We start from the raw sequence: 25,378 nt of genomic DNA, 5'->3' as shown, positions 1-25,378 counted from the left end.
TGTATTTTTCAAATGCCCTTTTTTTGTCATGTATTGCCCCTTTCACAGAAGGTGTAAGCCATGTGGGGTTTAATCTTAGTCGTTTATACTTGTTACCTGTAGGAATAAATTTTGCACTATAATTACCCAAAGTAGATTTGAAAATCTCCCATTTATCATTTGTTCCATTATTTGACATTAGTTCTTCCCAGTCTATATCCTGAATTGCCGCCCTCATCCTGGGGAAATTGGCTTTCTTAAAATTAAATGTTTTTGCCCTCCCAGCCTGCGTTTGTTTTTTACAGTATATGTAAAATGTAACTATATTATGATTACTGTTACCGAGGTTTTCACGAACATTGACATTCCCAACAAGCTCTGCATTATTAGAAATGACCAGATCCAACAGAGCTTCACCTCTAGTCGGGTCTTCCACAAACTGGCCCATAAAATTTTCCTGCAACAGGTTGAGGAAATGTCTCCCCTTTGCAGTTGAAGCCGAACCATGACACCAATTAATATCCCGGAAATTAAAATCTCCCATTATCACTACAGTACCCGCCTGTGCAGCCCGCTCCATCTGTTTATATAGCTGACCTTCCATCTCCTCCAGTCCCCTATTGAACTCAATGTCAAAATTCTGCAACTATTAAGCAGCCTTTCCACTACATAAATTGACACGCCGCAGATTTATAATGCGCACCGCAGTTCAATTTATGCACCGATTCTGTGCTACATTGTTCCACAGCATGTGGATCAGATTTAATAAAAAGTCTCATCCACTACTGTAGGACCATGTCCACACAGGGCATGTAAAAGTACACAGCGTATTCGTCCTGGAATCGGGAGGAAATTCCGCCCGAAAAAACACATCAAATTGTGGTGCAGTTTTTCAGGCGGAATCTTCGCTGCGGAAAGCAGTGGGTAAAAAAAAAAAAAGTTTATATTTACCCTGGTCTCCGTTGTCATTGCGCGCTTCCTTCTGTTCTCTTCCTGGCCGGCCTCCTGTGATGACGTTGCAGCCCATGTGACTGCTGCAGGCGGTGATTGGCTGCAGCAGTCACATGGGATGAAACGTCATCCCAGGAAGCCGGGCTGCACGGAAAACAGAAGAAAGCTTCGCTATGACAAGAAAGTATACGGTTGGTTTTTTATGCATTTTACACACAAAAATAAATGTTTTTTCTGCGTTGCGAATTTTGCTTTGAAATCAAATATTGCTATTTGTTGCGGGTTTACCTCCCATTGAATTCAATGGGGAAATCCCGCAAAAGAAGATCAGCGAAAATGCACCGCAGCTCAATTTATGAATGTTTATTCTTGATTTTTTTATGCAGCATTTGGATGAGATTTTTTCTAATCTCATCCACTTTGTTGCTACTGTAAAACACTGCGGATTTTCCGCAATGAAATTTGTTGCGGAAAATCCGCAGTGTTTACGCTACGTGTGGACATACCCTAAATGCTGCAGAATTTCTACACAGAATCTAGCTCGTGGAAACATACCCAAAGGGTTACGTTTTTCAAAAGAGATAAAAATATTCCTGTCCCTTTAACTGCTCTTTAAAAATGGATGAAGCGTGTTAGTAGCGAAGGAACGGTCTTTAATTTACCAGCAGCAGCAGGACAAGTGAGGCATATACAGTGACTATGTTGTTCTCATGCATACCTGGTAATTACAGACTAAAGCTGTAACCTAAGCTGGCATCTACCTACAGTGCCCTCCCTTCCATCATAAAAAGGCTGTATTTTTACTTTTCAGTGCCCACGGTCAAATATCTGCGGGATAAATGTCATTCCTAATGTCACCGTAGTCCTCGTACTTCTACAGAGAGAGATCAGAGTCCAGCACCCGCCAACTCCCCTCTCCACATGTGAAAACAATGATCAGACCCCCTCTGACCAGACACTGGTGCCAACTCCCAGTTATATGCCACAAATGCCTATGATGAAACAACCCCATTAAAGTGATTGTCCCATCAGAAAAACCTGTTTTCCAAAGAAAGCCGCCTAGAAACACCAGCTGATCGCTGGGGGAAGCGGTGGGTGGCCACACTTTTCCTGCAGTATTAGGCCCTGTTCACACTGAGTTTTTTTGCAGGCAGAAAAAATCTGCCTCAGAATTCCTTTAGGAACTGCCTGCTCTTTTTTTTCGGTGTTTTTTCACAGGTTTTTACTGCCTCCCTTCGATTTCAATAGGTCAGAGGCGGAAACCATGGCAAGAAAGCACATGCAGCTTTTATTTCCTGCGAGCGGGCCAAAAGCCACCCGGGAAAAAAACTGCCTCTGCCTCCCATTGAAATCAATGGACGCCGATAACAGCCATTTGTTTGTCGATGATTCCGATGCGGTTTCCGTGTCAAAGTCAGCGCGAAAAAAACAGTGTGAACTGACTCTTACCAGTCACCTATTCAGATGAATGAGCAACCACATAATATATCATCACGCCGAGTCCTCCAGAACGGAAGCCACACTTTCCAGTGGACTTGCGGTGTGGCTAAGGCTCAGTTCACATCACTGTATAGGCATAACAGCGGCATCCATCACCCATAGACTCAGATCATTAAAAAAATAAAATAAAAAATAAATAAAATAAAAAGGTATATTGCGTGGTATGCCAGACGAAACAGACTAAGGTTTTATACAGCTAAAAACAAAAATGATATGCCGACACATACCGGCCTGGCAATTGTCGATTGTTTTGGCATCGGTCGTGTAGATTTGGGCCCTATGGATACGATCAGTGTATTCACCAGGAGCTTTGCAGGACGCACACATGGAACGTACATGAAAAGTGTGATCAGAGCCTAATAGTCTTAAGTGGGGGACCCTTCCCCGATGTGTGCTCGTCGGTGTATAGTCTGACATCCTCTCTCGGCAAGTTTAAATCTTAAGGCCAGTGGCGTTACTATAGTAACTGGGGCCTATGTAATAAACTACACGGGCCCCCGTTACTATAGTAACTGACAGTACTTACAGTCCTCCTTGCGGAGTGCAGCGGCGGTCCAGACGTCACAGCGCTAAGCGCTGCGCACAACGTCCCGACCCTGGATGGAGTCAGGACCAGTCGACTGCGCTATTGATTCCGTCAAAACAACGGAACCCTGTCACAATGGTGACAAACTGAAAACGTTAGCAACGTTTCCATCACCACGGAGATCAATGGAGAGGGAAACGGAAGCTGAGGCTTCAGTTTGCCTTTCCGTTGAGAGGTTAAAAGACAGAAACCTCGGACGGAAGGGCAGCAGTGATGTGAACAGGCCCTTACTAATGTTTTTTTTTTTGTGTTTTTTTTTTTTAACCCCTTCCCGCCTTTGGGCGTGACTGTACGTCCAAATACAAAGTGAATTCCCGCACTCGGGCGTACAGTACGCCCTGTAGATAAAGCGAGCACAGGAGCTGTGCGCGCTTTATCTTCAGCGGCTGTCAGCTGTTATACACAGCTGACACCCTGCTGCAATGGCTGTTACCGCCGATCGCAGCCATTTAACCCCTCCAATGCGGCTGTCAATGACGTCCGCCGCATTGAAGTGGTTGACAGAGGGAGGGAGCTCCCTCTGTAACCCCCCCCCCCCCGGTGGATCGCAGGTGGCGATGGTTGCTATGGCAACCAGGAAGCCGTTGCTAGGCTTCCTGGTTGCCCAGGTACGGAAGCCTATTAGATCCTGCCCGAGGCAGGACCTAATAGGCTAACTGTCAGTTGATGAATGACAGTTACAATACACTGCACTACACAAGTACATACAGAAGTAGTGCAGTGTATTGTACCGGCGATCAGAAGATCAGATCTTCAAGTCCCCAGGTCAGTGTAAAAGAAAAAGTTAAAAATGTAAAAAAAAAAAAAGTGAAAGAAAAATAAATAAAAGTTTTAACTAATAAAAACAATAATCGCCCTGTTTCCCTGATCAACTCCTTTAGGCCTCATGCACACGACCGTAATTACGAGCACGGGCGGGCACCGCCGGCCACGGGCAGCCGGCCGCTTTTGCGAGCCGTGCTCCCATTATAAAGAAAAGGAGCACGGCCCGTAAACATGTTCTATTTTTTTTTAACGGCACGGGCACCTTCCCGTGAGAAAAACGAGAAGGTACACGTGACTAACAGAAGTCTATGGGCCCGTTATTTCGGGTCGTAATTACGACCCGCAATAACGGGTGTTTTTACGGTCGTGTGCATGAGGCCTTATTATTAGAAAAAAAATGAAAACATGAAAAAAAAACTATACATAATAGGTATCGCCGCGTTCGGAACGGCCTGATCTATAAAACTAATCACATTATTTTTACCGCATGGTGAACACAGTAAAAAATTGTAATAAAAAACAATGACAGAATTTTATTTTTTGGTCATCTTGTCTCAAATTTTTTTTAATAAAAACTGATCAAAAAGTTGCAAGTAACGCACAATGGTACCAATAGAAACTACAGTTCGTCACGCATAAAACAAGCCCTCCCGCAGCGATATCAACGAAAAAATAAAAAAGTTATGGCTGTCAGAAAATGGCGACACTAAAACATGATTTTTTCTTTTAGAAAAGAGTATTTTTACTGTGGGAACGCAGTGAAACGTAAAAAAAAAAATATAAAATTTGGTGTCGCTGTAATCATGTCGCCCGCAGAATAAAGTTAACATGTTGTTTATACTGCACGGTGAACATTGTAAAACAAAACAAAAACAAAAAAAAAAAACGTGCTGGAATGGCTGTTTTTTGGTTTCCTCATCTCCCAAGAAATGGAATAAATAGTGATAAAAAAATCGCATGTACCCCAAAATGGAACCAATAAAAATTACAGCTCGTTCCACAAAAAACGCGCCCTCACACGGCTCCGTCACCGGAAAAATAACACGTAATGACTCTCAAAACGCAATGATGCAAAATGATGCTAAATGACGGCCCAGACTCATTTTTTAGGTCCAGTAGAATTTCACTAAATACCCCACATCATCATTTGCTGGACCCCACAGGTGGACCCCATGGACACAGCGGTGATGAGGAAACTTTAGGGCCTTGTGCGGCTTATAAGGCTAATGAAGTCAAATATAAGGCAATACTGGAGCGCAGATATTGCCCTGATGTACTCCGCCCAGCTTACATATACCCTGATGTACTCCGCCCACCTTACATATACCCTGATGTACTCCGCACAGCTTACATATACCCTGATGTACTCCGCACAGATTACATATACCCTGATGTACTCCGCACAGATTACATATACCCTGATGTACTCCGCACAGATTACATATACCCTGATGTACTCCGCACAGATTACATATACCCTAATGTACTCTGCACAGATTACATATACCCTGATGTACTCCGCCCACCTTACATATGCCCTGATGTACTCCGCCCGCCTTACATATACCCTGATGTACTCCGCCCAGCTTACATATACCCTGATGTACTCCGCACAGCTTACATATGCCCTGATGTATTCCGCACAGATTACATATACCCTGATGTATTCCGCACAGCTTACATATATCCTGATGTACTCCGCACAGCTTACATATACCCTGATATACTCCTCACAGCTTACATATACCCTGATGTACTCCGCACAGCTTACATATACCCTGATGTACTCCGCACAGCTTACATATACCCTGATATACTCCTCACAGATTACATATACCCTGATGTACTCCGCACAGATTACATATACCCTGATATACTCCTCCCAGCTTACATATACCCTGATGTACTCCGCACAGCTTACATATACCCTGATGCACTCCGCTCAGCTTACATATCCCCTGATGTACTCCCCACAGCTTACATATACCCTGATATACTCCTCACAGCTTACATATACCCTGATGTACTCCGCACAGCTTACATATACCCTGATGTACTCCGCCCAGCTTACATATACCCTGATGTACTCCGCTCAGCTAACATATACCCTGATGTACTCCGCACAGATTACATATACCCTGATGTACTCCGCACAGATTACATATACCCTGATGTACTCCGCCCAGCTTACATATACCCTGATGTACTCCGCCCAGCTTACATATACCCTGATGTACTCTGCCCACCTTACATATGCCCTGATGTACTCCGCCCACCTTACATATACCCTGATGTACTCCGCCCAGCTTACATATCCCGATGTACTCCTCACATATTACATATACCCTGATGTACTCCGCACAGCTTACATATACCCTGATGTATTCCGCACAGCTTACATATATCCTGATGTACTCCGCACAGCTTACATATGCCCTGATGTACTCCGCACAGCTTACATATGCCCTGATGTACTCCGCCCAGCTTACATATGCCCTGATGTACTCCGCACAGTTTACATATGCCCTGATGTACTCCGCACAGTTTACATATATCCTGATGTACTCCGCACAGCTTACATATGCCCTGATGTACTCCGCCCAGCTTACATATACCCTGATGTACTCCGCACAGCTTACATATACCCTGATGTACTCCGCACAGCTTACATATACCCTGATGTACTCCGCCCACCTTACATATGCCCTGATGTACTCCGCCCACCTTACATATGCCCTGATGTACTCCGCCCACCTTACATATGCCCTGATGTACTCCGCCCACCTTACATATGCCCTGATGTACTCCGCCCACCTTACATATGCCCTGATGTACTCCGCCCACCTTACATATGCCCTGATGTACTCCGCCCACCTTACATATGCCCTGATGTACTCCTCACATATTACATATACCCTGATGTACTCCGCACAGCTTACATATATCCTGATGTACTCCGCACAGCTTACATATGCCCTGATGTACTCCGCCCAGCTTACATATACCCTGATGTACTCCGCCCAGCTTACATATGCCCTGATGTACTCCGCACAGCTTACATATATCCTGATGTACTCCGCCCACCTTACATATCCCCTGATGTACTCCTCACATATTACATATACCCTGATGTACTCCGCACAGCTTACATATATCCTGATGTACTCCGCACAGCTTACATATGCCCTGATGTACTCCGCACAGCTTACATATGCCCTGATGTACTCCGCCCAGCTTACATATGCCCTGATGTACTCCGCACAGCTTACATATATCCTGATGTACTCCGCCCACCTTACATATCCCCTGATGTACTCCTCACATATTACATATACCCTGATGTACTCCGCCCAGTTTACATATACCCTGATGTACTCCGCCCAGCTTACATATGCCCTGATGTACTCCGCACAGCTTACATATATCCTGATGTACTCCGCACAGCTTACATATATCCTGATGTACTCCGCACAGCTTACATATGCCCTGATGTACTCCGCACAGCTTACATATACCCTGATGTTCTCCTCACATATTACATATACCCTGATGTACTCCGCACAGCTTACATATACCCTGATGTACTCCGCACAGATTACATATACCCTGATGTACTCCGCCCAGTTTACATATACCCTGATGTACTCCGCCCAGTTTACATATACCCTGATATACTCCTCACAGCTTACATATACCCTGATGTACTCCGCACAGCATATACCCTGATGTACTCCGCCCAGCTTACATATGCCCTGATGTACTCCGTCCACCTTACATATGCCCTGATGTACTCCGCCCGCCTTACATATACCCTGATGTACTCCGCCCGCCTTACATATACCCTGATGTACTCCGCCCAGCTTACATATCCCCTGATGTACTCCTCACATATTACATATGCCCTGATGTACTCCGCCCACCTTACATATGCCCTGATGTACTCCGCCCACCTTACATATGCCCTGATGTACTCCGCCAAGCTTACATATACCCTGATGTACTCCGCACAGTTTACATATACCCTGATGTACTCCGCACAGTTTATATATGCCCCCACATTATAAGCGGAAATACCACTAAAACACCAAGCAAAATCTGCGCCTCAAAAGCCAAATGGCGGTCTAACTGAGCCTGGCAGTGTGCCCAAACGCCAATTTATGACCACATATGGGGTATTCTGGAGAACCCGCTTAACAATTTATGGCATGTGTGTCTACGGTGGTACAAGCTGGGCACAACACATTGGGCACTGAAATGGCATATCTGTGGAAAACAGAAATTTTCGATTTGCAACATCTATTGTTTACTCATTTTTGCAAAATACTTGTGGGGTCAAAATGCTCACTGCACCCCTAGATAAATTCTTTGAGGGATCTAGTTTCCAAAATGGGGTAATTTTTCCGGTGTACCACTGTACTGGTACTATAGCTCAATGCAACATGGGGTCAAAAAACGAATCTTGTAAAATCCCCACTCCAAATAGTAATCTTCACTTTAGAGCCTTGCTGTGTGCCCAAATAGCAGTTTATGACCACGTGTGGGGTATTTCCGTACTCTGGAGAAGTTGCTTTACAAATGTTAAGGTGCTTTTTCTCTTTTATTTGTTGAGAAAATGAAAATTTTTTAACTAATGCTACGTCTTATTGGAAAATAATGTAATTTTTCATTTTCACTGCCCATTTGTAATAAAATCTATGAGACACCTGTGGGGTCAAAATGCTCACTACCCCCCTAGGGTGTAGTTTGCCAAATAGAGTCACTTTTGGGGGGTTTCCTTTGTTTTTTAACCACAAGACCTCTTTTAACCAGACATCGTGCCTGAAATATAATTTAAAGAGGCTCTGTCACCAGATTTTGCAACCCCTATCTGCTATTGCAGCAGATCGGCGCTGCAATGTAGATTACAGTAACGTTTTTTATTTTTAACAACGAGCATTTTTGTCCAAGTTATGAGCATTTTTGTAGTTATGCAAATGAGGCTTGCAAAAGTACAAGTGGGCGTGTTTAAAGTAAAAGTCCAAGTGGGCGTGTATTATGTGCGTACATCGGGGCGTGTTTACTACTTTTACTAGCTGGGCGTTCTGATGAGAAGTATCATCCACTTCTCTTCAGAACGCCCAGCTTCTGCCAGATCACGCTGTGACGTCACTCACAGGTCCTGCATCGTGTCAGACGAGCTAGGACACATCAGCACCAGAGGCTACAGTTGATTCTGCAGCAGCATCAGCGTTTGCAGGTAAGTAGCTACATCGACTTACCTGCAAACGCCGATGCTGCTGCAGAATCAAATGTAGCCTCTGGTGCCGATGTGTCCTCGCTCGTCCGACACGATGCAGGACCTGTGAGTGACGTCACAGCGTGATCTCTCGAGAACACGCTGTGAGTCTGCACTGCCAGAAGCTGGGTGTTGTGAAGAGAAGTGGATGATACTTCTCGTCACAACGCCCAGCTAGTAAAAGAAGTAAAAACGCCCCGATGTACGCACATAATACACGCCCACTTGTACTTTTACTGTAAACACGCCCAGTTGTACTTTAGAAAGCCTCATTTACATAAATATAAAAATGGTCATAACTTGGACAAAAATGCTCGTTTTTAAAAAATAAAAACATTACTGTAATCTACATTGCAGCGCCGATCACATGCAATAGCAGATAGGGGTTGCAAAATCTGGTGACAGAGCCTCTTTAAGAAAAGGAAGGCCGAAAAATTCACTAGGTGCTCCTTTGCTTCTGGGGCCTTTGTTTGAGGCCAGTAGCACACTAGGGCCACATGTGGGATATTTCTAAAAACTGCAGAATCTGGGCAATAAATATTCAGTTGTGTTTCTCTTGTAAAAAAAAAACCTTCAATATTACAGGAAAAATGGATTAAAATGGAATTTCTGCAAAAAAAAAGAAATTTGCAAATTTCCCTTCCACTTTGCTTTAATTCCTGTGACACACAAAGGGTTAAGAAACTTTCTAAATGCTGTTTTGAATACTTTAAGGGGTGCAGTTTTTAAAATGGGGTGATTTGTGGGGGTTCCTAATATATAAGGCCCTCAAAGCTACTTCAGATCCGAACTGTTCCCTAAAAAAATAGCCTTTTGAAATTTTCTTGAAAATATGAGAAATTGCTGCTAAAGTTCTAAGCCTTGTAACGTCCTAGAAAAATAAAAGGACGTTCAAAAAATGATGCAAACATAAAGTAGACATATGGGGGATGTTAACTAGTCACTATTTTGTGTGGTATTACTATCGGTCTTACAAGCAGATACATTTGAATTTAGAAAAATGCAAATTTTTGCACATTTTCTCTACATTTTGGTGTTTTTCACAAATAAATATTGCATTTATCGACCACATTTTCTCACTAACAAAGTAGAATATGTCACGAGAAAACAATCTCAGAGTCGCTCGGATGGGTAAAAGAATTCTGGAGTTATTACCACATAAAGTGACACGTCCGATTTAAAAAATGAGGCTGTGTCATATGGTCCAAAAGTGGCTGCGTCCTTAAGGGGTTGAAGGTTCCGCCATTGGATTCCAGGACTACTTCGATGACTGCTTTTTTATTATCAATAAAATGGTTAATGAGGGTTGTGTGGGTTTTTTTTTTATTTCAATAAACCTGTTTTTTCTATGTCTTTGTATTTTTTTTTTAAACTTTATTACTACTGCCTTATTAATAGCTGCTGACTGATTGACAGCGTCCATTACTAAGGCGGGGCTTAGTGTTAGCCGGTGCAGAGACTAATACCCCCAATATTACCCCGATACTCACCGCCAACAGGAGTGCCGGGAAGAGTTGGGTACGATCCAGTACCCGACCATCTGCAGTGATGGTCGGGCACTCGGACGGCTGCAGGCTGGTATTATTAGGCTGGGAAAGGCCAAACACAGAGGCCCTTTCCGCCCTGATAATAAAAGCCTGCTGCTGCTGTGTTGTATCTAGCTGGTTATGAAAAATGGGGGGACCCCACGTAACTTAAAAAAAAAAATAATAATAATAATAATAATAATTGGAAAGAACGATATGGGATTCCCCCATTTTTATAACCAGCCAGATACAACACAGCAGCAGCAGCCTAGCATTACCAGGGTGGGAACGGCCACTGTTTTTGGGCTTTCCCAGTCTAATAATAATAACGGATGGTGAAACGTGTATTTCTAGGCCTCCCTGCCCCTTCACTGCTCGCCAGACCAAAGTAACCACAGACAGACTGGTTGCTAGGGACATGCTGAATGACGACCCCTATGAAAAGCAACCTCCAATAAGAGTCGCTGCTGTAATCAGCTGATTGCTGCAGATTCAGCTCCCAAGACCCCCAAAAAACAGTTGATTTAAACAGGGGAAGTTTCCGTTGGGTGAACATTTTAGGGGAAATGTAGTATTACATGGTGGTGTCATAGTTACCTGTCCGCCAGGGAAGGAGTTGCTGCATTATAATGACTCTATTCTGGCCCATAGAGGGGCATCCTTAGTGGGGGACCCCCTTCTATGACATCCATATGCCCTACTTGGGTGACAAGACAACCCATTTAAGCCTAAACTACAAAGTTTTAAAGTAGAAAATTCACGCTACCAAAATCGCCTGTGTTCAGGGCCCCTCTCTTGTGGCTCCAGCCTGTAAAATCGGTATATATTAGGGATGCGTTATTTATGTAATCCCCTACAAGAGGAGTGCAGGTTAACCAAGAGTGAATCTACACTATAAACTAGGGCCGGTCGATTATGACCTCAATCAAAATCACAATTAATTAAACATGTAACCTCGATTACGATTAACGAAATTATTTTTAGGCCACACCCCTTTTTGCATGCCATGCCCCTATTTGCATGCTACGCCATTGAATTAATATTTATCCCCAGAGTCTGCTGTATACGGCATCATTTACACGAGCGTAATATACGCGCGTGCGTTTCACGCGTGTCGTACGCACCTATATTAGGCTATGGGGCAGTGCAGACAGTGCGTGAGTTTTGCGCAGCGCGAGTGCGTTGCGTAAAACTCACGACATGTCCGTTATTTGTGCGTTGTTCGCGCATCACGCACCCATTGAAGTCAATGGGTGCTTGAAAACCACGCATGCCGCACGGAAGAACTTCCGTGCGAACTGCGTGGTTCGCGCAACAGCTGTCAAACTCTGAATGTAAACAGAAAAGCACCACGTGCTTTTCTGTTTACAAACATTCAAACGGAGTGTCATAAAGATGGCGGCTGCGCGAAAATCATGCAGCCGCGTATCATATGCTGATGATACACGCAGCTGTTAAGGGCCTTTTGCGCATGCAAAACGCCGCGTTTTTTGCGTGTGCAAAACGCACACGCTCGTGTAAATCAGGCCTACTACTGTATATAATATACCCACTGACACGGACTCCACACAGTATATTTCCCCATACAATTTAATGCCCCTATAATTGCCCTCCACACAGTATAACTGCCCCCATAACTGCCTAATAAAATACTCGCCGTACCCCGTCCCAACGATGAGTGGAGGAGATCCCTCTGCTCCTCCGGTCTTGTGTGGCTCGGCGCAAAGACGCGCGATGACATCACTGCCTCGCGTCTGTCTGCACCGAGCCGTGAGCGTCCAGCAATATAGTTTATAGTAGAGCAGGGACCTCACGGCTCCCTGCTCTACTATTGGATTCAACACTATCTGCGTCCTAAAGACAAAGATACAGTTAAAAAACAAGAAAAAGAAAAACCGAAATGTGTAAGACGACACTGGTGGTTAATCGCACTGAATTTCAGGTTTTTTTTCCGATTAATTGCTCAGCCCTACTATGAACCACCTGCGTATGAAGATACGCCCTGAAGCACCCACTTTTCTATGACGTAGGGAATTCCAGCTCAGCCCCAACCCCCTTCCTAGAAATCACCCCACATGTATAATAACCCAATACAAGCCCCCAACCGCCCCCTCTATCACCTATAAACCGGACGTTTACAGCAGAAAGCACGACAACATAAACACGCCAGACATTACTAGCCGTACACAGATATGAGGGACTGTGTGACCTTGTCCGTATCCTATCGTACTCCGGAATCACGATAACGACGTCACATAAAATAAACTAATCCTATGGGAGCATTCTACAAGCTGCCGAGAAACTACAACTCCCAGCGTGCCACGACACCTATAGGGTGTTGTACATAGACATGCGATTTTTAACATTTTGTGCTGAAAGAAACTGAAAAAAAATCAAACCTGTTGGAGTTTTACACGTCTGGTCCTTTGTCTGCATTAAGATAAACGGCGTAATTGCTTTCTGGCGCCGATTATCTCCTTCCTTTCTTAGAACACGCTGTGACAGTCATGTTAATGGGGAGTCGGAGAACATACGGTCATTTGGCCAATGGCTATTGAACATCTACGATAAGGCCTTTTAGTCAGAGCATTTCAGCTGATCCCAGGCACAAATACAGATAAAGTAAGAGGCTGCGTACTCATCCAGGCGCCGTTGTTTCTACCGGAAAAATACCGTATAAATTCCAGCTCTTTAATAAAGTTTCTCTGTGTGAACAGCTGCATTGACCAAGTCCTGGACCTCCCTAATTCTGACATGAAATAAATGAGGCACAAAAATGTAATAAAAATTGGGTTATATACAGAAGTAACAGCCCGTAACCTAGCAACAGCAACACTCTGAGACAAGTGACCACTATCTGGACCCCCATATAGAGAGAACCTGACTGTCACCTTCACTGCCACGTCACATAACTCACCACAGTAACGTCCCATGATAAGAATATAAAATAAGTCAACATTCAACCCAATGCCCCCAGTGCCGCTCCTCCTGACAGCGCAGCCCCCAGCCCTGTACCTAATACCACATGCTTTCAATGACAGAACTTCAGTTTTAATTGACAGTTGCCAGGCTGTCAGCGTCTCCCCGGTCCCCGTCCCCGTCAGCATGTTTTAAGCAGGATACGTACCCGTCAGCAGTTATCAGGCAGGATAAGTACCCGTCAGCAGGTATCAGAACCCGCAATAATTATTTGCCGAACCTTCAGAATAAAGTCAGTAGACCAGAACACGCGTGGACGATACACACAAACACTAGAGAGCCGGCGCTCACAATCTTGTCTTCAGCATAGACGCCATTTTGTTGTGGCTTTTTCCATTACCTGGTAAGCACCGAGGTCTACAGTAAGATGGCGCCCGCTTGACGACGGGTTATTGCATCAGCCAAATCTTATTGGAGAATGAGCGCTCACTCCAAACATAGCGTGTGTCAGGGCAGCCATGTGTCATCCTAGAGCTCTGCTGTTCCCTCATTCTGTCTGTGACATGAGTACCCGACTACTAGGGATGCAGTCACAGTGCAGTGAATGGGAGCAGACTACACCTGGATTGGTCCTTGTGGCAGGGCTGCTAGTTTTAAAGAGACAATTCCATCTAGAGACATTTGGGGCACATTAATAGGATATGCTCATAAATGTCTGATTATGGCATATTCACAGATTATACCATAAATGCCCTCAGAGGTACGGTTCTAACCTCTGGGACCCTCACCTATCAGGAGAATGGGGGTGCAGTGACGCGGATTGACAGACACCGCATTCTCCGTACAGTCGTCGACCTTTCTGTGCTTAATAAAGGGAGGTCATTTTAGCGGACGTCAACAATGTTTTTTTACTGACGGCTGAAATTGTTGTGTGTTCACCAGCCTGGCAATCTGAGAAGTGACCTTAAAGTTTTCCAGAACATTTACTTATCGCTCAGCGCAAATCATAGTACAAGCAAAGCCTTAATTCTGTTTGCTTTTTAACACCAGAACATCAAATAGTAGAATAATACTTCCTAATGCTACAACCTACACAGAAGCCGCATTATCGCTGGCAGCGTGCCACCTAAATGTGTGCCCCTTACAAATGTTTGTGTTGCTGCACTCTATTTCCAATGGTCTGTGCAGTATCCAAAAGATTACATAGTTATAAAAAGTGCACAAAACAAAATACAGTAAAACCTTTTTGAGACGACCATCCAAAACTGCATTAAAAAATGGTCTGGGGGGTGGTCCTCACCCAGAAGAGCCCTTAAGACATAGGGGAATTGAAAATATGTGTCAGAAAATGGATGAAGGGGGGGTGTTCCCAAAGACACGGGCCAATGATCGGTCAAACGAGCGTTCATATGAACGCTCATTCCCGATTGTTGCCCTGTGTAAACATTGAGATGTGGTGCCGACATGATGGAAATATATGGGGACGAGTGACTCAACCGACGAGCTGTCTAGTTGATCGGCGCTCGTTTTTACGGCCCAAATTAGCCGTGTAAAAGGACCCCTTAGGCCTCATGTACACATCCTTCACCGTTTTCATGTCCGTTTAAAACGGATCCGTGCGTCCATTGTGAAATCCGTGTGGTTTCCGTTGTCACTCCGCATCCGTTCCGCTGTTCCGTTTTAAACGGACGATGTGCTTCTGTCTTCCGTTTTAAACGGTCCGTTAAAATCCAACTAGTGTGCTGAATGCTGGGAACTATGGCACACCTTGCCGTTGCTTGGCAAAGGATCCGGTGAGAAACGGACGGCACACGGATTACTTCCGTGTGCCGTCCGTTGTTTTGACGGACCCGTAGGCTTCAATGTGACGTTGCCCCATTTGATTTTGAGTCTCCCGCCGACGTCCCATCCGTTCACTGCTCTTACTTCCTTCCAGTCTGCTCAATGTACGGAGCGTCATTACTGACATCACGTACAAGGGGGGCCGTGTATGCTCAGATATACACAGATCATGGAGCAAACCCTGCTCAACGCATGTCAGTTCATTGCCTCAATTGTGCCTGCGGGAAGAAGCCCTTGTCACTGAACCTCGCTAGAGTAGGCGGCGTAATCTGGAGTTTTACAGAAAAGAGGGGGTGTGCTGGGCGAGTCTGGTGCTAGCTCAGCTGCGGGTGCTATTCATTGCGGGTGATGTAGACCAGGAGGACCTGAAGCTGCAAACAAATGGAGAAGGGAGGGGGTCGTCAGGAAAACGACCAAACCATGAAAAAAGTATTTGGGGTACTTATTGGAAGGAATGTAGTTCAGGCAGACATGTTTAAAAATAGCAAAATAGTGTCAGAAAAGCCTTTTACGTGATCCCATCAAGTACCCCGCAGTCATAATGGGCGAAATTGGGTTAATGTGTGAGGTACATGATGGGGTTAATTACTATTAATGTGAGGCGCATGAAGTCACTAAATTGATAACACCGTGAACCTCAAATTATACTATAATGTTGGCAAAGTATCATTTTGATATGGAGAATCACTAAGTATCGGAATCCTAGAGGAAATTCTGGTATCGTGAGAACCCTACTCTGCTCCAAACCTTTATCTAGTATTAGCAGTACAATTTCGGCTCTGCTGATTCATACGAAACAAGTCATTTCCACACCCCGAGCTGAGATTTCGTCTCTTTTGCATTTTGTTACATAAGTTGTATAATGTGCTGGCAGTCTATCAATGTATACATGTAATATCCATCCCATTGTCAGGACAGGATTTTCTGCATGCTTGAGTGAGTCATCAACTATAATCCATGTCCTAAAAAGTTATCTTCTATAAAAAACCTTTTCCTATATATCATATTGGCAGTTAGCACAGTATTAAAGGGGTTGTCCACTTTCTGAAAACTGATGACCTATACACCAGATAGGTCATCAGTAAATGATCGGTGCGTGTCCGACACCCGGACCCCGCACTGATCCGCAGCTCCGGCTGCCTCCGTACACTGGAAGTTTGGAACGGGATGCAATAGTTGGAGCCGGAAGCAGATGGCTCCGACCACGGCACAGTGGCCATTCGGCGGAACTGCAGTTCTGCTCTTATTCACTTGAATAGGAGCAGAGCTGCAATACAGCAGCTCGGCGCTATTCTTTGACCGGAGCCAACTGCTTCCGGCAACATCGTCTGGCACCCGGAGGCAGACGGAGTGCCGGATCGGTGCGGGGTCCGAGTGGCGGACACGCACCGATAATATACTAATGACCTATCCGGTGGTCATCAGTTTTCAGAAAGTGGACAATCCCTTTAATTATTCAGGCAAACATATACATCGTCCGTGTGACGGACGTTTTTTTTAACGGCTGCATGTATTTCTATGGGGCTATTCACACGGCCGTTTCATTAACGGGCCATGTGAAGGGCCCGTGAAAAAAATAAAACATGTTCTATTTTTGTCTATTTTCACGGATCCCTTATTAGACTCAAGTGTATGAGGGATCCGTCAAAATGGGTCCCGCACGGGTGCATATTGGCCGTGAAAAACAATCACACGTTCGTCTGAATTCAGGCTGGATGCAGCAGCAGAGAGATCTGGGTAAGTATGAGATTTTTTTTTCCTAGTTGCAATCTTTGCTGCGAAATCGCAGCTTTTCCGTGGCAAAAATCACATCTGCTATTTGTTGCGGGTTTTACCTTCCCATTGAATTCAATGGAGAAAATCCGCAACAGAAAAGCAGTGATTACGCAGCATAAATTGACATGCTGCGGATTAAAAAAAACTGCACCGCAGGTTAATTGATGACGTTTTTTCGGCAGGTTTTTTACGCAACATGTGGATGAGATTTGTTCAAATCCCATACACTTTGCTGCTACTATAATACGCTGTGGATTTTCCACAATGAAATCTGTTGCAGAAAATCCTCAGTATTTACACTAGGTGTGAACCCGGCCTTAAAGTGTTACCCCTAAAAGCACATGGTACATTAATACCGGATAGATCTACCCCACCAAAATAATGGTTGTCTGCTGCTGCTGATTCATTAAACATTTCTAAGTTATGTACCATATAACAACTCCTTTAAAGCCAGGATTTAAAAAAACAAAAAACATTGCTGCTTAATACCAGAAACAGCGCCACTGCTGTACACAGGTTGTGCCTGGTATTGCAGCTCAACTCCTTTGAAGTGAATAGAATTGATATGTAATACCACACACAACCTTTGTGCAGGTGTGGCACTGTTTTTGGAAGAAAGTCATGTTTTTCTAATCCTGGTTCACCCCTTTAAGCACTCTAGAGCAGAAAAAATGTATTTAAAGACGGATGGAAGAACCACATGGATTACATGGGATTGGGAAGGCTTTAGAGGCATTGTTAGTGACTGGAATGCAACAAATATTGTCAAGTCAGGTGGAATATATATTCATTGTGTTAATAAGTTAGAGGCTCATCCAAGATAAATTTGGACAAAGCACTAAAAGAATAGTCACAAGAACTTGTACTCACTTCTCATCAGGAAAAAAAATCATTATACAGCATAAATTTTGGTTTAAAGCGTAGCTAAACGTTCGGCAAAATTCTGACATGTCATAGTGAGATGTCAGAAGTTTGTATTGGTGGGGCTCCGAGCACGGAGACCCTCACCAATCGCTAGAACGAAGCAGTAGAAGTGCTCGTGTGAGTGCTCATCTGCTTCGTGTCTGTTCGGCTTTTTCCGGAAATAAATGTATCGGAGTACGGACTCAATAGAACGTCTATGAGCCTGTACTCCGATACATCGGCTTTCCGGAAAAAGCCGAACAGAAACTAAGCAGCTGAACGCTCACACGAGCGCTTCAGCTGCTTCGTTCTAGTGATTGATGGGTGTCTCCGAGCTCGGACCCCCACCAAGCCAAACCTCTGACAACTGGCTACTGTGCGGCATTCTCCCCTAGGAGGAATGCTTCTGAGGCCAGGTTCCCACGTAGTGAAAAATCTGCAGCGAAAACTATCATAAATTGACCTGCCGTGCTGTTTTTAATTCCACAGTATGAATGCTGAGGATTCATTGCTCTTTGCAGGTTTTCCCTATTGACTACTACGAAGAGGTAAAACTCACAGCAAGTAACATATGTTGCGACTTTTGCGGCAGAAACTGTGCCATTCCACCGGAAAAATTGCAAATCAGAAAAAAAACGTACTTTTTTTGGGTTAAAAATTAATAAAAAAGTTAATACTTACCCCCCGGAAGTAGGTAATCCGTGCGGCAAAATCACAAGTTATACGCATCGTGTGTATGTGGTCTAATTATTACCTTTAGGCCACGTGCACACAATGCATATTATGTGCAGCGTAATACGGTACCAGCAAGGTAAATTAAATTTCAAGTAATCTCATCTGCACGTTGCAGAATTTTTCCGCAACTAAATTGACCTGCGTTTTGGATTTTAAACTCTGCAACATGTCAATTTATCTTGCGTTTCCATCTCAGAAACGTATCTGACAAGTTTGTAAAAAGACGCACCAAAATCCACAGCACAAAAACCCCACCTGTTTCTGCATGAAATGTAAAAACCGCACCAATAAACGCATCATAAAACGCACTATAAGGCCTGGTCTACACGAGCGTATGCGTTTTGCACACGCAAAAAACACGGCGCAAAAGGCACTTAACAGCTCCGTGTGTCATCAGCATATGATGCGCGGCTGTGTGATTTTCGCACAGGCGCCATCATTATGACACACGTGGTGCTTTTCTGTTTACATTCAGAGTTTGACAGCTGTTGCGCGAATCACGCGCGTCCCACGGAAGTGCTTCCGTGTGACCTGCGTGATTTTCACGCACCCATTGACTTCAATGGGTGCGTGATGCGCGAACAGCGCACAAATATAGGACATTTTTCAGCGGACTCACGCTGAGCAAAACTCACGGACTCTCTGCATGCCCCCATAGACTAATATAGGTCCGTACGACACGCGTGAAAAGCACGCGCGTCGCACTGACGTATATCACGCTCGTGTAAACGAGGCCTTGAGTGCGGATTTTACCTGTTGAATTACCTGTGTTTACCTGCAGTTTTAATGCAGATTTTCTCGCATCAAATTACTCAACCTGTGCCTTATTAGGGTATGTGCACACACAAATCGTCCGATTTGCTGACAATCTAATTGTACTATACTATTTAAGTGGTCGTCAATGGTAGAGAATTTTAGTCTTTCACCTCTATCGTCCACTATAGCCCTAATAACTATGAAATAGGCAAAACTCTTTTGTCCAAATTTTGTAAGTATATAAAGCCCTGTCATAAAAAAGACACTAAAAGACTTGTGCAGTGTAACAAACTAAAACATTACAAGGGTACGTCCACACACTGCATAAACACTGGAAAATTTCCATCCAGATTTTTTGTGTGGATATTCCGCAGCGTTTTCACATGAGAAATTAAAGGGGTTTTCCAGAACCAATTAACTCATTTCTATTTCACTGCACATATAAAAATAATGTCATTTGTAATATACTTACGTTTTGATTTGATCTTCTAACACTCGATTCCAGCGCCGATCATGTGATGGGTCTTGAGTAGCAAGATCTTTACCTCCGGCGCTAGCCAATCCTGGATCCGTTTTCCAGCTGGCTCAATGTACGGGTACGTCATTCCTGACATCACTGTACACTGAGGGAAGTGGTGGACCGGATACTACCTTTTTTCTGATAGTTTCCAGTCTGGTGCCAGGGGAGAGAAACACTGCTAGTTTCTGAGCATTCGTAGTTTCTACACTAGCAGTGTTTACCACGCATGCCCACTCCTGCGCTATCACAGTGCTTGCGCGTCATTTTCTCCCCCCTACCAGCGGACCGGAAACTATCAGAAGAAATTATGTGATGTCAGGAGCCAGTAGCTAGTTGCTAGTAGCGCTCTGACAAGGAGTCCGGCGCTGAAGCTTGGGGATTCCACAGAGTCCCGGAGCTGAGCCTATACGAGTGCTCTGCCAACTACCCCGGCTCTGGGGAAGACCCTGACAAGACTGTTCACATATGAACAGTAATGTCAGGGGATTCCACAGAGTCCCAAAGCAGAGCCTATACTAGCGTTCTGCCCAGGACTCCAGCTCTGGTGAAGCCCCTGACAACACTGTCCATATATGGACAGTGATGCCAGTGGATTCCACAGAGTCCCGGATCAGAGCCTATACTAGTACTCTGCCCGGGACTCCGGTTCTAGGGAAGCCGCTGACAACACTGTCCATATTTGGACAGTGATGCCAGGGGATTCCACAGAGTCCCGGAGCAGAGCGTATACTAGAGCTCTGCCCGGGACTCCGGCTCTGGGCAAGCCGCTGACAACACTGTCCATATATGGACAGTGATGTCAGGGGATGCCACAGAGTACCGGGACAGAGCCTATACTAGCGCTCTGCTCGGCTCTGGGGTCAAATTAAGTTTGTTTTTTTACCATTATGTTTGGTACAGCACTGATATGTTGCACATTTATCGTTAGCAATCACTGATCTAATGAGAGCAGTAAAATGGCAACGGAGATTAGGAAATGTTTATAGCTGGGTGTAGTAGGCGTGATGAGTCCCTGCTTCCGGTATTTTATTGGTTTAAATATTGATATTTTATTAGTTTTCATGATTTAAATTTATGGTTATTCTGTTTTTTATTATTAGTATTTTATGTTACCCTTAATAAACATCGTGGCCGTTTTTATCCAAATAAATTGTTGGCTGATTTATTCTAGTTGGTAAGTTTTAGTGGGGTCTGTGCTACGATGGTCATTGGGGATATTCATTACCATTATCTGAAGAAAAAAAACAGCTCTGCAAGGTCGGAATTTTTTAACCCCGTATGACATATGGGTAAAGAGTGAGATATTATAGCAGGAGTATTGACGATACCACGCATGTGCAAGGATCACATCTAAAGCTGACCATACAAATAAGATAGTTGTTGGCCAAACAGCTATGTCCCCCGGAATCCTCATAACTGTACACATTTAACTTGACCAATGGAGATCAATGAATAAATGGCTGTCAGACACTTTTGGCGCCACTTATCTCCAGTGGGGAAAAAAAATCAGATGGGTTAAATCCAACTGACGATTGTTTCCCTAGACAGAAATGTCGAGGGGTAGTTGTGCTGTCCCCAATTATTAGAATGCTTGAAATAAGTGGGATCCACCAACAAATATATAATGTTTTTACCTATTTAAATCCGACATTGTATAAAGATTTAGTAATAATCGTGATATTGCACTTACTTGTATGACATGTACCGTCCCAGCGTCTCTTCTCCCAGGGTTCTGCCTTTTCCTCAGGCTCCTCTCACCTGCAGTCAGCAGAGTTGAGCCAGCTGTGCAGCACGCCACGTGGATAAGTGTTGGCATTTCTCTATCCACGCCTTCTCCCCTCCTCAACTCATATTCTTGCAAAAGAAACAGTTTTAACCCATTTAGTCCTCTTTACGGGCAAAATATAGATATATCTGTGCCATTAGAGACTTTAAAACATTTGTTAGGTGTTTCACATAGATCCTCGTCTTTAGGATTCCTTTTTCTTGGAAAAAAAAAAAGATATAGATGTAGCAGAGCTGAATTTGTAATTTTACTTTTTTGGGTTTGTAAAATGCTAATCCATTAAACTTGAAAAAGTTATCCTCTTCAATAAATAACAGACCATCCCAAGTTTATATTATTCATCAAACATATCTCCCGTCGGTCAGAATAATTAAAATGGATAGATCCTCTTTAACTGCTTGTCCATGATGTCAACAATCAAACTCTGGGTTTTGGCACATGATATGGTCTTGTCCTCCAATATCACAATTGTAGGTTGCAGTTGTAGATCTTTTGGCAACTCTCCTAGCAATACCAGTACCTTATACTCCACGGTATGTTTACCAGGTCTCCTGCAGGAAGACGAATGGACCCATTACATGTTAATACCTATGTATAGCTCTCAAATAATATAGTCCAAACACCCCTAGAGTAACCATGTGGAAACTACAGGCAAACCAGGTACTGGCACTAGAATACCAATAACGAAACTGCCCCAATAAATTACATGGGGCATATGGTGTAATTCCCCATTGACTCAATACTCACCTCCTCGGTTCTGCCAAGGTCTTGCCCGATAGCGAAATACTATGATTCCATATAATGTGATATAATAAATGCTGAAATTACATTAGGTATATTGTATCTATGCACATGACCACGCAATGTTGTGAAATAATGGATATGGAACCCTTTATTATAGATCTGGCTTATTAATGTACAACTTAAAGACTATGTACACCTTTGAAAACTATATAGAAAATAAAATTAAACAGTGCACCAGTGTTATTGGTGAAACTTTCAAATTACTTTTTATTAAAAATTATTTTAACTTTTTGCGATACAGCTTCTATGTATCCTGTATGCAGAGCAGCTGTATCTAGCGCTGAGACCTGAATCTGTCAGGTTGGCGGGACTGATGGGTTTATTGACAGCGGGTCCTGCGTATGGATCCATCTGTTATCGATCGCATCTAAATTATGAACTTAGATCTAGATGTGATCGATAAGAGCTTGTCACTGAACCCGTCAGTCCCGCTGACCTGACGGATTCAGGTTCTCAGCGCCAAGATACAGCTGCTCTGTATACAGGAATACAAAGCAGCTGTATCTCAAAAAGTAAAACTAGTTTTAAATAAAAAGTAATTAGGAAGTTGCACCAATCACACTGATAGGGAATGCCCACACGTGGCGGATTTCCTCCGCAACTGTCCGCATCAATGCCGCACAGAATCTGCGTTGCAGATTCTGCGGCGGATCTGCCCAAAATGTGCAGTAAATTGATGCGGACTAGCTGCTGCGGACTGCGGTAAAAGTGCTTCCCTTCTCTCTATCAGTGCAGGATAGAGAGAAGGGACAGCACTTTCCCTAGTGAAAGTAAAAGAATTTCATACTTACCGGCCGTTGTCTTGGTGACGCGTCCCTCTTTCGGCATCCAGCCCGACCTCCCTGGATGACGCGGCAGTCCATGTGACCGCTGCAGCCTGTGATTGGCTGCAGCCGTCACTTAGACTGAAACGTCATCCTGGGAAGCCGGACTGGAGACAGAAGCAGGGAGTTCTCGGTAAGTATGAACTTCTATTTTTTTTACAGGTTGCTGTATATTGGGATCGGTAGTCACTGTCCCGGGTGCAGAAACAGTTACTGCCGATCGCTTAACTCTTTCAGCACCCTGGACAGTGACTATTTACTGATGTCGCCTAGCAACGCTCCCGTAATTCCGGGAGCCCCATTGCCTTCCTCAGTCTGGCTGTAGACCTAGAAATACAAAGGTCCAGCCAGAATGAAGAAATGTCATGTTAAAAAAGCAAGACGCATCCGCACCACACATAACATGTGAGGACTCGATTGCGGAATTTAGAATCTCCATTGAAGTCAATGGAGAAATTCCGCCATGAGTCCGCAACCAGTCCGCCACAACTCCGCAACATCCCTTTCATGCTGCGGACACCAAATTCCGCACCGCAGCCTATGCTCCGCAGCGGAATTTTACGCATCGTCTAAACGAACACTGCTAAATAAAAGTGGAAGTCAATGGAGAAACGGCTCCGCTGCGGATTAACGCTGCGGAGTGTCCGCAGCGGAATTCAAGAGCAATTCCGCCACGTGTGGCTTTGCCCTCACACTGTTTTATTTTATGTTTTAAATTGTTTTCAAAGGTGTACATAGTTATTATTTTCAATAAAACAAGTTTAAAAAATAAAACTTCAACAAATTTATTTTTGTTCTCATAAACGTTTTTTTTGTTTTTTTTTTATAGGTAGCAGCACCCCCTTCAGTCTATAATCTGCATCGCCCTTAAAATATGCGACAACTGTGTTTATGGCTGGCTATGAGAACTCTGTTCCTGTTCACCGCTGTATGTGGTGGCACAACCACTGAAAGTTTCATTCTATGCTAAGGGAAGTAGTAAACGGGTACAGAACAACATGTTTCATTTTACGTGTTTAAAGTTGGACAGGGGTTGTCGCATATTTGTCAACATTTGAGAAGAGACAGCAAGGAGATTCTGATAGGAAACACACATAATTTTTTCCCTTTTTCCTTTTTAAGCCACGCCTCTAACCCCGCCCAATACACACCCGGTTAAGCCCACACAGTATCATGCTCCCATAGTTCCTGCCCACAGTATAATGCCCCGATAGAACCTCCACACAGTATAATGCCACTATAGCTGCCCCCCAGTATAATAGCCCATAGTGCCCACCACACAGTATAATACTCCATAGTGCCTCCCACACAGCATAATGCCAAATAGCTGCCCCCACACAGTATAATGCCCCATTACAGTATAATGCCCTATTACAGTCTAATGCCCCCATTGATGCACCCGTACAATATAAAGCCAACACAGATGCCCCATTACAGTATAATGCCCTATTACTGTATAATGTCCACACAGATGCCCCATACAGTATAGTACCCCATAGCAGTCCCCATACAGTATAATGCCCCATAGCTGCCCCCATACAGTATAATGCCCCCATTTCTGCCACTATACAGTATAATGCCCCTGTAGATAGTGCCACAATGCCCACTGTAGATAGTGCCTACATAGATGGTGCCAGTGCCCACATACCACCACAGTGCCCACATAGTGCCACAGTGCCCACTTATAAACTGCCAGTGCCAACATATAAAGTGCCAGTGCTCACATAGTGCCACAATGCCCATGTAGATAGTGCCACAGCCCCCTTGAAGATAGTGCCACCCTGCCTGTAGATAACGCTAAACCTCCCTGTAGATAGATGGCTCCATTGGGGCAACGCTCTGGCCAGGGAATCCTCTCCAGGAGGAGCCCCTGACATCACTGTCCATATATGCAAACAAAGGTTAAGAGTATGGGTAGCACAGCAGAACAT

General features: G+C 44.2%; 1 protein-coding gene across 3 annotated transcripts in view; it reads right to left on the bottom strand.

Moving 5' to 3' along the window:
* LOC142662165 (sodium-dependent neutral amino acid transporter B(0)AT2-like) overlaps nucleotides 1-21,792 on the bottom strand; it is a 54,078-nt gene extending 32,286 nt beyond the window's left edge. The window contains exon 1 of one of the 3 annotated variants that reach the window (XM_075840186.1): nucleotides 21,724-21,792. The gene's annotated coding sequence lies outside the window, so the exon portion shown is untranslated. Of the gene's footprint in view, nucleotides 1-12,981; nucleotides 13,299-13,709; nucleotides 13,937-21,723 lie in introns of those variants that run through there. The other 2 variants (XM_075840184.1, XM_075840185.1) reach the window with 2 other exon arrangements.
* Between the last annotated feature and the right edge of the window lie 3,586 nt (nucleotides 21,793-25,378).

The sequence above is a fragment of the Rhinoderma darwinii genome, chromosome 10 (assembly GCF_050947455.1).
Source record: "Rhinoderma darwinii isolate aRhiDar2 chromosome 10, aRhiDar2.hap1, whole genome shotgun sequence".
Taxonomy (NCBI): Eukaryota; Metazoa; Chordata; class Amphibia; order Anura; family Rhinodermatidae; genus Rhinoderma; species Rhinoderma darwinii.
Note: the sequence above shows the minus strand (reverse complement) of the source record. Positions and strands in the feature narration are given on the sequence as shown.